Source organism: Hoplias malabaricus, chromosome 4, assembly GCF_029633855.1.
Source record: "Hoplias malabaricus isolate fHopMal1 chromosome 4, fHopMal1.hap1, whole genome shotgun sequence".
In the NCBI taxonomy this organism is placed as follows: Eukaryota; Metazoa; Chordata; class Actinopteri; order Characiformes; family Erythrinidae; genus Hoplias; species Hoplias malabaricus.
In genome coordinates this window covers 40,192,387-40,202,259 of record NC_089803.1, presented here as the reverse complement: position 1 = coordinate 40,202,259, position 9,873 = coordinate 40,192,387, and positions in this window count along the sequence as shown.

Here is a 9,873-nt window from a genome sequence, read left to right as displayed (position 1 = left end):
TGTCCTGGGAACGCCTTGGGATGTTGCAAGGGACAGAGACGTCTGGGCTTCTTTCCTTGCCCTGTTGCCACCGCGACCCTGAAATGGAGAAGCGGAAAAGAAAATGTATGTATGTATGTATTCCGCGCTCACTTGGAGCTGTACGAGCCACTTGGAGTTGTACCACCCACTTGGAGCTGTACGGCCCAATTGGAGCTGTACCACCCACTTGGAGCTGCCTCTGGCCTGCAGAGATACCCTTCTCAGCAATTTTGGCACAAAGCTCTCGCGTGGACGGGTCTTCTCAGCTGCATTCCCATGGGCTAATGAGTTTTTGAGTGACAACTCAGTGCCCAAGGCATTTTGGACTGCGCATGCGTACACCTCGTTGCAGCTCAGCAGCGAAGAGACAGGAAAAATTTCAACATTAAAGAGTGAGTAACTTTACACAAACATGAATTCTCTCTGTACTTTACAGTTTTAAAACGACAAAATACCTGCAAACTCCGACAATCAATGTAGATATTGAGGCAATGTTCTGTCTAAAACAAAATATTAAAGATTTTACTGTGAGTACAAACCTGTTTGTCTCTCGTTACCAGATATTGATCTGAGGTAAATGCACACCAATGTCTGTTTGCTCAGGATGAAACTGAATAAATGAGCGTTTATTTGTTTATTATTCATGAGTGCTCAGAGAGCACGCGCAGAACTCAGAGGTCGCGCACTAAATCCATGGAGCACAAAGGTCAGACCTGGATATTTTATTTGCAAATGATAAGATTTCCGTTTGAGATCATTTTTATTGTGCAATTCATTTTGGCACAAATCTGATTCCATAATCCTGAACGTACCAAAAGTCTGCGCGAGCCTACTCTATACTTCACTAATCACATGGATTATTTGAACAAGAAGCGCAAGCCTAATCGTTCCAAATGGTGACGCGAGCGTGCTGTCTATATTTTAGCGCGTGCTGAAGGCTCCACAAAGCTGCACAAGCCTAGTCTTATTTCTAGCAACCAGAGCGTTCCAAACGGTGACGCGGGCGTGCTGTTTATATTTTAGCGCGTGCTGAACGTTCCACAAGGCTGCGCGAGCCTAGTCTTAATTCTCCTAGCAACCGGAGCGTTCCAAATGGTGACGTGAACGTGCTGTTTATATTTTAGCGCGTGCTGAAGGTTTCACAAAGCTGCACAAGCCTATTCTTAATTCTCCTAGCATCCGTAGCGTTCAAAACGTGACGTGAGCCTTATCTTTATTACATTACATTACATTAATTTTTACTGACATATGTAGAATATACACATTTTTACTGTTAATTTTATTACTTTATGTAAAATATATTGGAAAATACCATAATATCATAGGTAAAATATAACCCTAAAAATAACAGAAATATTCAGTCTAAATTAAAGATTTTGCTGATTTACACATTTAAGTTTACAATATTAAACCGTTTATTATTCAACAAAATAATACCTTGATTTCTACCTAAAGAAAATGTTAAAAAATATGGCATGTGTTGTAAGGTAAAGTAGCTATATATGTTTAAGTATGAATGAAATACTAGAATGTCATTTTAGGTATTGTCTTTGCAAATATTGGTTATGTATACCACTTAATTTTCTATTTGCAATGGAATATTTTAAACATAACTAGAAAGACACAACTTTATAGAAATAGAAACATGCATCACCAATTGATGCATCACACAAAAAAGCCATGTGATGTCAGCCCTCAAGCAGCTAAACTAAGGACAGGGTATACAGAATTGGAATTTTCTAGGGCTGCTGCCTCTCATAATTGGTGATAGAGTTAAAGATACAGAAGATGTTGTGTGGCAGTTGACTCTGCAGCTGAAAGATATTGTGGACATGATATGTGCTCAAAGAATCTCTGTGCCTCAGGTTGCATATCTTGATGTTCTTATTCAAGAATATTTAGAGTCAAGGAAAGGCCCGTTCCCAGAAAGTAACCTGAAACCAAAGCATCATTATTTACGGCATTACCCAACACTGATTCTGAAATCTGGCCCCTTGATTAGGCTATGGACAATGCGCTTTGAAAGTAATTTAGCAGTTATTTCAAGAGATGTGCTAGGAATTTGAAGAATTTCAAGAACCTCTGCTTTACTCTGTCTGAAAGACATCAGATGTTGCAGGCATACCTTTCAGCAGGACCAATGGGTCAAGCTGTCTGGCAAGTTAAAGCTGGTTCTCCATTTTACTCTGTACTGTACAGTAAAGCCATTCAAGATACGGTCAGACATTTTGACTTCCATGAAACAGAAACAAATGTTGCTGTAGAAATGCTGTATAAGGGAACATTGTACAAGAAAGGTCAGTTCCTTGTTACAGGGAGCTTTGACTCTGTGGAGTTTGGTGAAATACTACTTATTCTGCCAAAAAATGATGCTGCTTATTTTCTGGTGTCTGCATATGTTGCAGAATTTCTTCCTGAATACCGTCTGTACTCCGTTATCAAAGACAATGAAAAGATGTTGTGTCTGAACATCAATGACTTGACTGATTTCTATCCATTGACATCTTACATGAAGGATGGAAACCAAGTGGTTCCACTAAAGCACAGTGTATTGTCACTTTAATGAATATTTTGGGCTGTCATTATTTTGTTAATGTATTCTGCCTTTATACATTCTTTCAGAAATGGATGTTGCAGAGCTCAGCAACATAAGCAGTTCCATAATGAAAGTTTTGCCAGATCTTCCAGCTGCAATTTTAAATATGTTAGAGGAGACACTACAGTCATTAGGTGTGGAGACCACTGAGGATTTTCCCTTCATCCAAGAAGCTGATTTCAGTACTGAGACCAATTCAAGTGAGAAAATTGGTGGCTGCCTGGAAAAAACACAGTGAGTTTATAAATAACACCAAGGATAAATAATCATTCAAGTTAATAAGTATTATTAATTTAATTATTTTTGTGCTACAGATCAGAGCACTGAAATCCATAGCCAGTCAGCACTAACCACTCCAGTTTCCTCAACACCCTCTTTACACCCTTCCTCCCCCTCGCCCAGTCACCTGATTACTGCTCCAGATTGGGTTGACAGCTTCCAGATTCCATCTGAGAAGTTTCCTGAAGCCTTGATCCAGTGTTTTAGAGGGGGAAAAGGCCAAACCCACGTTTACGGAGAGAAATGGTCCGTATTGTTGTTACTGAAATAATGGCGATCTGTGCTTCTCCCGGTAAACAAGCCTCCTCACAAGTTGCCAAAAAATGGTTGCTAAGTATTCACAGTCATTGCAAGTTGTCATAGAAGGCGATGTAGTGGGACCTGGATATCACTCACTGGTTAAGCAGTTACAAGCTAGTATTGAAAATGTGAAGCGTAATTCAGCACAAAGGATAATGAAGCGCAAACAAGGATCAGATGAGTATGATACAGGGAATTCCAGCCGAACAAAGGGCAGCTGTTCAGGATACATATGGTTGCATACAGTGGGACATGAAATTCATGCCAGTGAGTGAGACATGAGAGAGCCAACAGGACAAGAAAGACAAAATGAAGATGCTCAGTGAACAAACAAACTTCAGCCCAGATGAGGTAAAAACTCTTAAGAAGTGCACTTATTGCTCTCAATGTAAAGACATAATCAAGGGAACAGAGCTACAGTCCCTCATGGAAGACTGGCCTTTTTTGTTCCAGGAGATTGGCATGACAGTCCACTTGCAAGAGCTCACTGGGGTATCACTAAAAGACACTTTCCTCAACAGTGTAGAAAAAAATGGAAAACTGCTTCTAGACTTCCTGAGAACCATTTTTTCAGACAAGAAGAAACGAGTTATGCAGACTGTCATAAAGCTGAAATTTCTGAGGGGACAGCTGGAGTGATGCTCAGAAAATGTCAAGGATATGGTGTTGCTGCTTCTCTCCTATTTTGAAGAAAAAGAGGAGACCCTCTTGCACTATGTAGAAGAAACATGTCTGCCACTAGATGTACTACCGGAAAGCTTGCCTGTGACACCGTGCATCATTGTATGTGGTAAGCTGATATTCACTTATGCAGAATGAACTTAAGCTCAAGAAATGTCATGTTTTAAAGTGCTCTTATGGTTCTTCCACATAGTTTTCTCCTCTATAATATATACTACAAATTTGACCCGTATATACCTACAGACAATACCATTTTTACTGAAGAACATTTGGAAGGTTGCACAACACAATTGTAGTGGATTATCTTATTGTTTTTCATATTTCAAACCATTTTATCAGCTCAAAATTTATTTTGGAGCGTTCCAAATGGTGACGCGAGCCTGCTGTTTATATTTCAGCGTGTGCTGCAGGTTCCACAAAGCTGCTCGAGCCTGTTCTTAATTCTCCTAGCAACCGGAGCATTCCAAATGTTGGCACGAGCGTGCTGTTTATTTTTTAGCGCCTGCTGAATGTTCCACAAAGCTGCGCGAGCCTATTCTTAATTCTCCTAGGATCCGAAGCGTTCAAAAAGGTGTCGCGAGCCTTATCTTTATTTTTTAGAGCATCCAGTACTTTCCAAAAAGCTGCGCGAACCTATTCTTAGTTCTCGTAGCATCCGCAGCTTTCCAAATGGTGACGGGAGCATGCTGTTTATTTTTAGCAAATCCTGTATGGAATCAGATTTGTGCCAAAAAGAATCGCACAAAAAAATTACTCTCAAACATAAAGCTTATAACTTGCAAACAAAATGTCCATCTCTGACGTTTGTGCTCCATGACTTTTGTGTGTGAGCGCTGAGTTCTGCGAGTGCTCTCTTGAGTTTTGTGCGCAGTTTTGGCACAAACCTCTCTCGTGGGTGGGTTTTCTCAGTGGTGCCTTCCCATTGGCTAATGAGTGCCCTGGACGTTGTTCACTCTGAGTGCAGCAAGCGCGTGTATTCAACTTTGGGATTCCGCATTTGCAGATTATAACACATATGAACATGTACGTTTCTGAATAGCTCTGATATTTAATTAATTTCCTCTTTCATAATATTAAACAGATAGTTCTTTTTGCTTGAACTGTATACTGTTAGAACATTTTGACTTTTGGCACTTTACTTTGTTCTTGTTTATCAATATTATTATTAATAATGATGATTATTAACACTAATCCATTATTGTTAATAATAATTAATGATTTATTAAACATTCACGTTTCCTCTCAAAACCCCAAAATGACAGTGGACTTTGCAGAACTTTGATACAATTTTATTAAATTTGCATTCATTAAAGAAGCAGGAACACTCTTGTCTGTGATGTTTCTCTTTTTTCTGAGACCTCCTGTAACAAAATGCACATATGGCATTTGTTAAAAACAGAAAAACAGTACAAACCTGCAGTAAAAAAAATGTTACTGTTTTACTGCAAACTCAGACAATCAATGTAGATATTGAGGTAATGTTCTGTCTAAAACAAAACATTAAAGATTTTACTGTGAGTACAAACCTTTTTGTCTCTTTAGCAGATACTGATCTGAGGTAAATGCACACCAATGTCTGTTTGCTCAGGATGAAACAGAATAAATGAGTTTATTTGTTTGTTATTCATGAGTGCTTGAGCCTCTGTTCAGAAACCTATTGTGTACTAACGCTAACTTCCTGCTCCTTTAATGAATGCAAATTTAATAAAGTTGTATCAAACTTCTGCAAAGTCCACTGTCATTTTGGGGTTTTGAGAGGAAATGTGAATGATTACTAAATCATTAATCATTATTAACAATAATGGATTAGTGTTAATAATCATCATTATTAATAATATGATTTAATAAAATGACCCAGTAGAGTCTTATACGTCCACTGGATATAAGTGGGGACACTTAGGAAAGAGTGGCGATATTTAAGGTGGAATTGCATAGATCTACCTTAAGCCCCATAGAAGCCCACTGTATTATGAATGTGGAACCTGATTCCTCAAATGTAATATTTTCCCCTAACCCATAACCACCAAAAATCTAATTCCACATTAAAGATCATTCCACCTTAACTGCAGTGGTGCACACATGACTAGCGGTCAAGAGTTAGGGGAAAGTATTACCTTTGCGTCACCCGTATTACTAATCCGGCACTACCCATTGACAGCAATTCATTCCTCCTCCCGCTGGCTGTACATATGTTTGCAGCGCCGGGTTAGGATTGTGGAATCAGAATCACCAATCTGTCCTTCCTGGACAGAATGGTAATATAGGATGTCCGAAGTTTGGAACAGTGCCAATCCTAATCCATAGAGATGTACTGCAACGATTTTCAAAAAAATTCCCTATGAGAGCCAAACAGAGGTAAGATGATCATTCCACTGCAGGATCAAAGTTGGGCATGGCCTCTTTCAATAGAGGGGCAGGGCAAAACCGAGTGCCCCCTAGTGGTCGATAGGAAAAATGATGAATTTTTCCTATGTGATTTCTCAGTCAAAAATGTTCATAATTTTGCAACTTTGACGTCACATAACTCGGACATCTTATGTCATAGGTCAATGTATATATAAATTAAACGCAACATTTTGCTACAGTATCTTCGGGTTGTGTCAACTTCTAGTAAAATTACACTGATCCAACAAAGTATTTTGGGTATGGTGAATTTGTTTTTCAGAGAATTGGGTGAACGTGAACAATCAACGCAATGATTTGCGACAGTCTTTTTGAGTTGTTTCAACTTCAGGTAAAATTACATAGATCCAACAAAGTGTTCTGAGTAAAGTGAGTTAGTTTGACAGACATAGTAAAAAGCATTTTTATATAACATGAACTTAATAAATGTCACCATCAACAGATATTCAACAGTATGATTACTTTTATTCCGTACTGTGATCACATCTCACATCTTTCACATACTTGAAATATGTATTATGTATTATAAGGCTCCATTTCAGTCAACTGAGTGTGAGACAATATAAAAAATGATGCAAGAACATGAGAACATTCATAATAGAAACTTAAATTCTTTTTCCTCCGTTTCCCTCTCCCTCTGTTTAACTTGTTGCGCCTTAAGTCTCAAAGCGGGTAAATAATTAAATTACAAAAGCACCTGAGGGTCATAAAAGTGATTTTAGTGGTTGTAACACTGTTTCTTACAGAGTTAAGGAAAGCTACCCGGCTACTTCTGCCTATATCTACCAAACACAGACCATCAACACAACAGAAAAACGGGCAAACCTAAACACACCAATAAAATAAACCACCTATTTGGGTCATGAAAATGGTTATAACCCTCCCCCAGGTTTTTTGTGCCTTATCCACAATAAGGTGTGCCTAGAGCGAACTGAAGCAGCCTTCTCTGATAAAATTAATCTTGTCTGAGTGGGCGGGAGAAAGCAAATGAAAGAGAAAATGGCGTTGTCCAATACAAATAACAGAGTTGCCAGAAAATTATTTTTGGTTTTTAGTGTTTAATGGAATATAATGAGTTTGGGTTAGTCAGGAAATTGTCTTGAAACAACACTTGTATTATGTATTTTACCAAAACTCAATAAAACACCAAATCAAAATAAAAACTCTACCAAAATCATTCAATTACATCTTTTACCTTAAAGCAGTGCATATGTTTAAGTATTGGCTAAAGGCCATGTAACGGAGCTCTCGTCCGTTCCATGCTGAGGACATTTTAGAGAGGGTTAACCAGGAACAAAAGCACAGACAATTTATATGGTTTTAAGGACTCTTTTGTTCAGCTCTCTGTGATCTTGGCGGCGCCTGTTCAGCACACTTATTTTCTGAACTCTGAAAAATAAACACAAATGACCATGCACTATTCAGGGTGGCAAACTGAGTGTGTTGATGAGTTCTACTTTGTGTAAGCATTATCTGGGCATATTTAATTGAAACAATAGTTTCAATGTGGGTTTGAAATGAGCTTGACTGACTTGTTTCTTCCAGTATGCCGGCGACCTGCTGTGATTATTTTTGTGGTTATGGTTAAACCCTACAATTTCTAAACTCACCTGTATTTTGGGACAGGCCTTTAGCCTAAAGGTATTTAAGGGGGAACTCAGCCATTTTCAGAGTGGCTGGCTGGGGGTGCAGACGTTAACATTTTGATTGATAGTATATTATATTAAGTTTTGATTATCTTTAATTGTTGGTACTTGGGTGAAAATAAACTTCTATTGCATTGGAAGTCCTGGTTGTGAATCAGTTTTTGACCACCACTCAGCTATCCTGCAACAGGCCACCAGAATTACTTTTTAGAGTGAGGCTATACTTGGATTATTCAAGCAAAATTCCAAAATTCCACAAAATGTGGTACAAGCCTATTCTTTCCCAGCTAGCAAAATTGTATCAGCCCACACTTGGCCGAATCATGCACGCTGGTACAAAAACACTCGACCTGATGCCGGCACGCAGAGTCGGCATTGTCTCGGCCGTGATATACGGCTGTAGATTGGGCCGATAGTTCTGGCCAGAGTCTGGGAAACTCTTGGCCAGTGTTGTGGCTGAGGTGCGGCTTAAATGACTTGGCTCAAGTCCGGCAAACCATAATTAAATCACGATAACCGGACCATGGCCGAGTTTGAGCCAGATGGCACGCCATAAGTGCCAGACTGGGCCCAGATCTGGCTAATTACCGGTTGTAATAGTTTAATTGTGATATAATGTACCACCACTGAGACAACATTTCTAACAGTGTACATACATTCAATGCAATGACATAAGTAACCTTGAAACAATGTAAACATACAGCAATTGCAATGTATACAAACAGTATAATGAATAAATAGAAAACACATTAGTAACTGGCATTTGAAATTGGCAAATAAATCCAAATAACATTCAAATACTGTTTTTCAAAGAAACATAATTAGTTTTACACCCTAAGAACTGCCTTTTATATTCAGACTTTTCATTAAAAATATGTAATTTATGTACTATACACTACACTAAGGCCATCAGGCCAAATAGGAAATTGCTTAAAATACAAAAATAAATTTTTCATCAGTAGGTTTGCAAAAGTAAAAAAAGCCTCTACTATATTGTAAGGTTTTGTCAATACCTCACTGGCCTCTATGATGGCAACATCAGCTGTGTCCTCATCGCTGGCAGCCAACAAGGACCTTCAGGATGTGCAGTGTAGTGAAAGAATGCTGAAGTGTAGTCATCTCAGTTGTACTCCTTTTGAATTCCAGCTCTATAAGTAAACAGATTATGTACATGTTTTGTTCATTTCAATACATTTTATTTAAAAAATAACTGTAAACTACATACTACTGTAAACTACGGTGGCCCTGAAGTGCAAACGCACAAAAAGAAAACTGATGCACACAAAAAAAACTGATGTGCACAAAAAGAAAACTGATGCACACACAAATAACCTGATGCACACAGAAAAAAACATACTATGTTTCTGATGTTTAGCTACTGTGTTTCACAACTGGCCTATAACACTGTCACTGTTACTTACACCTAATGTTTTGCAGTTAAAACAATTAAAATAATAGAATAACATTCACTGAAGCGGCATGGTAGCGCAGCAGGTAGTGCTGCAGTCACACAGCTCCAGGGACCTGGAGGTTGTGGGTTCGATTCCCGCTCCGGGTGACTGTGAGGAGTTGGTGTGTTCTCCCCGTGTCCGTGAGAGTTTCCTCTGGGTGCTCCGGTTTCCTCCCACAGTCCAAAAACACTCATTGGTAGGTGGATTGGCGACTCAAAAAGTGTCCATAGGTGTGAGTGAATGTGTGTGTGTGTCTGTGTTACCCTGTGAAGGACTGGCGCCCCCTCCGGGGTGTATTCCCGCCTTGTGCCCAAATGATTCCAGGTAGGCTCTGGACCCACTGCGACCCTGAATTGGATAAGCGGTTACAGATAATGAATGAATGAATGAACATTCACTGACAGTGATATTTGTATAAAGTAACACACATAAGGAAGCAACACAATGTGTAAATCTGTAATAAAGTGGCTTTATGTACGTTGTTACAGTAATGCTA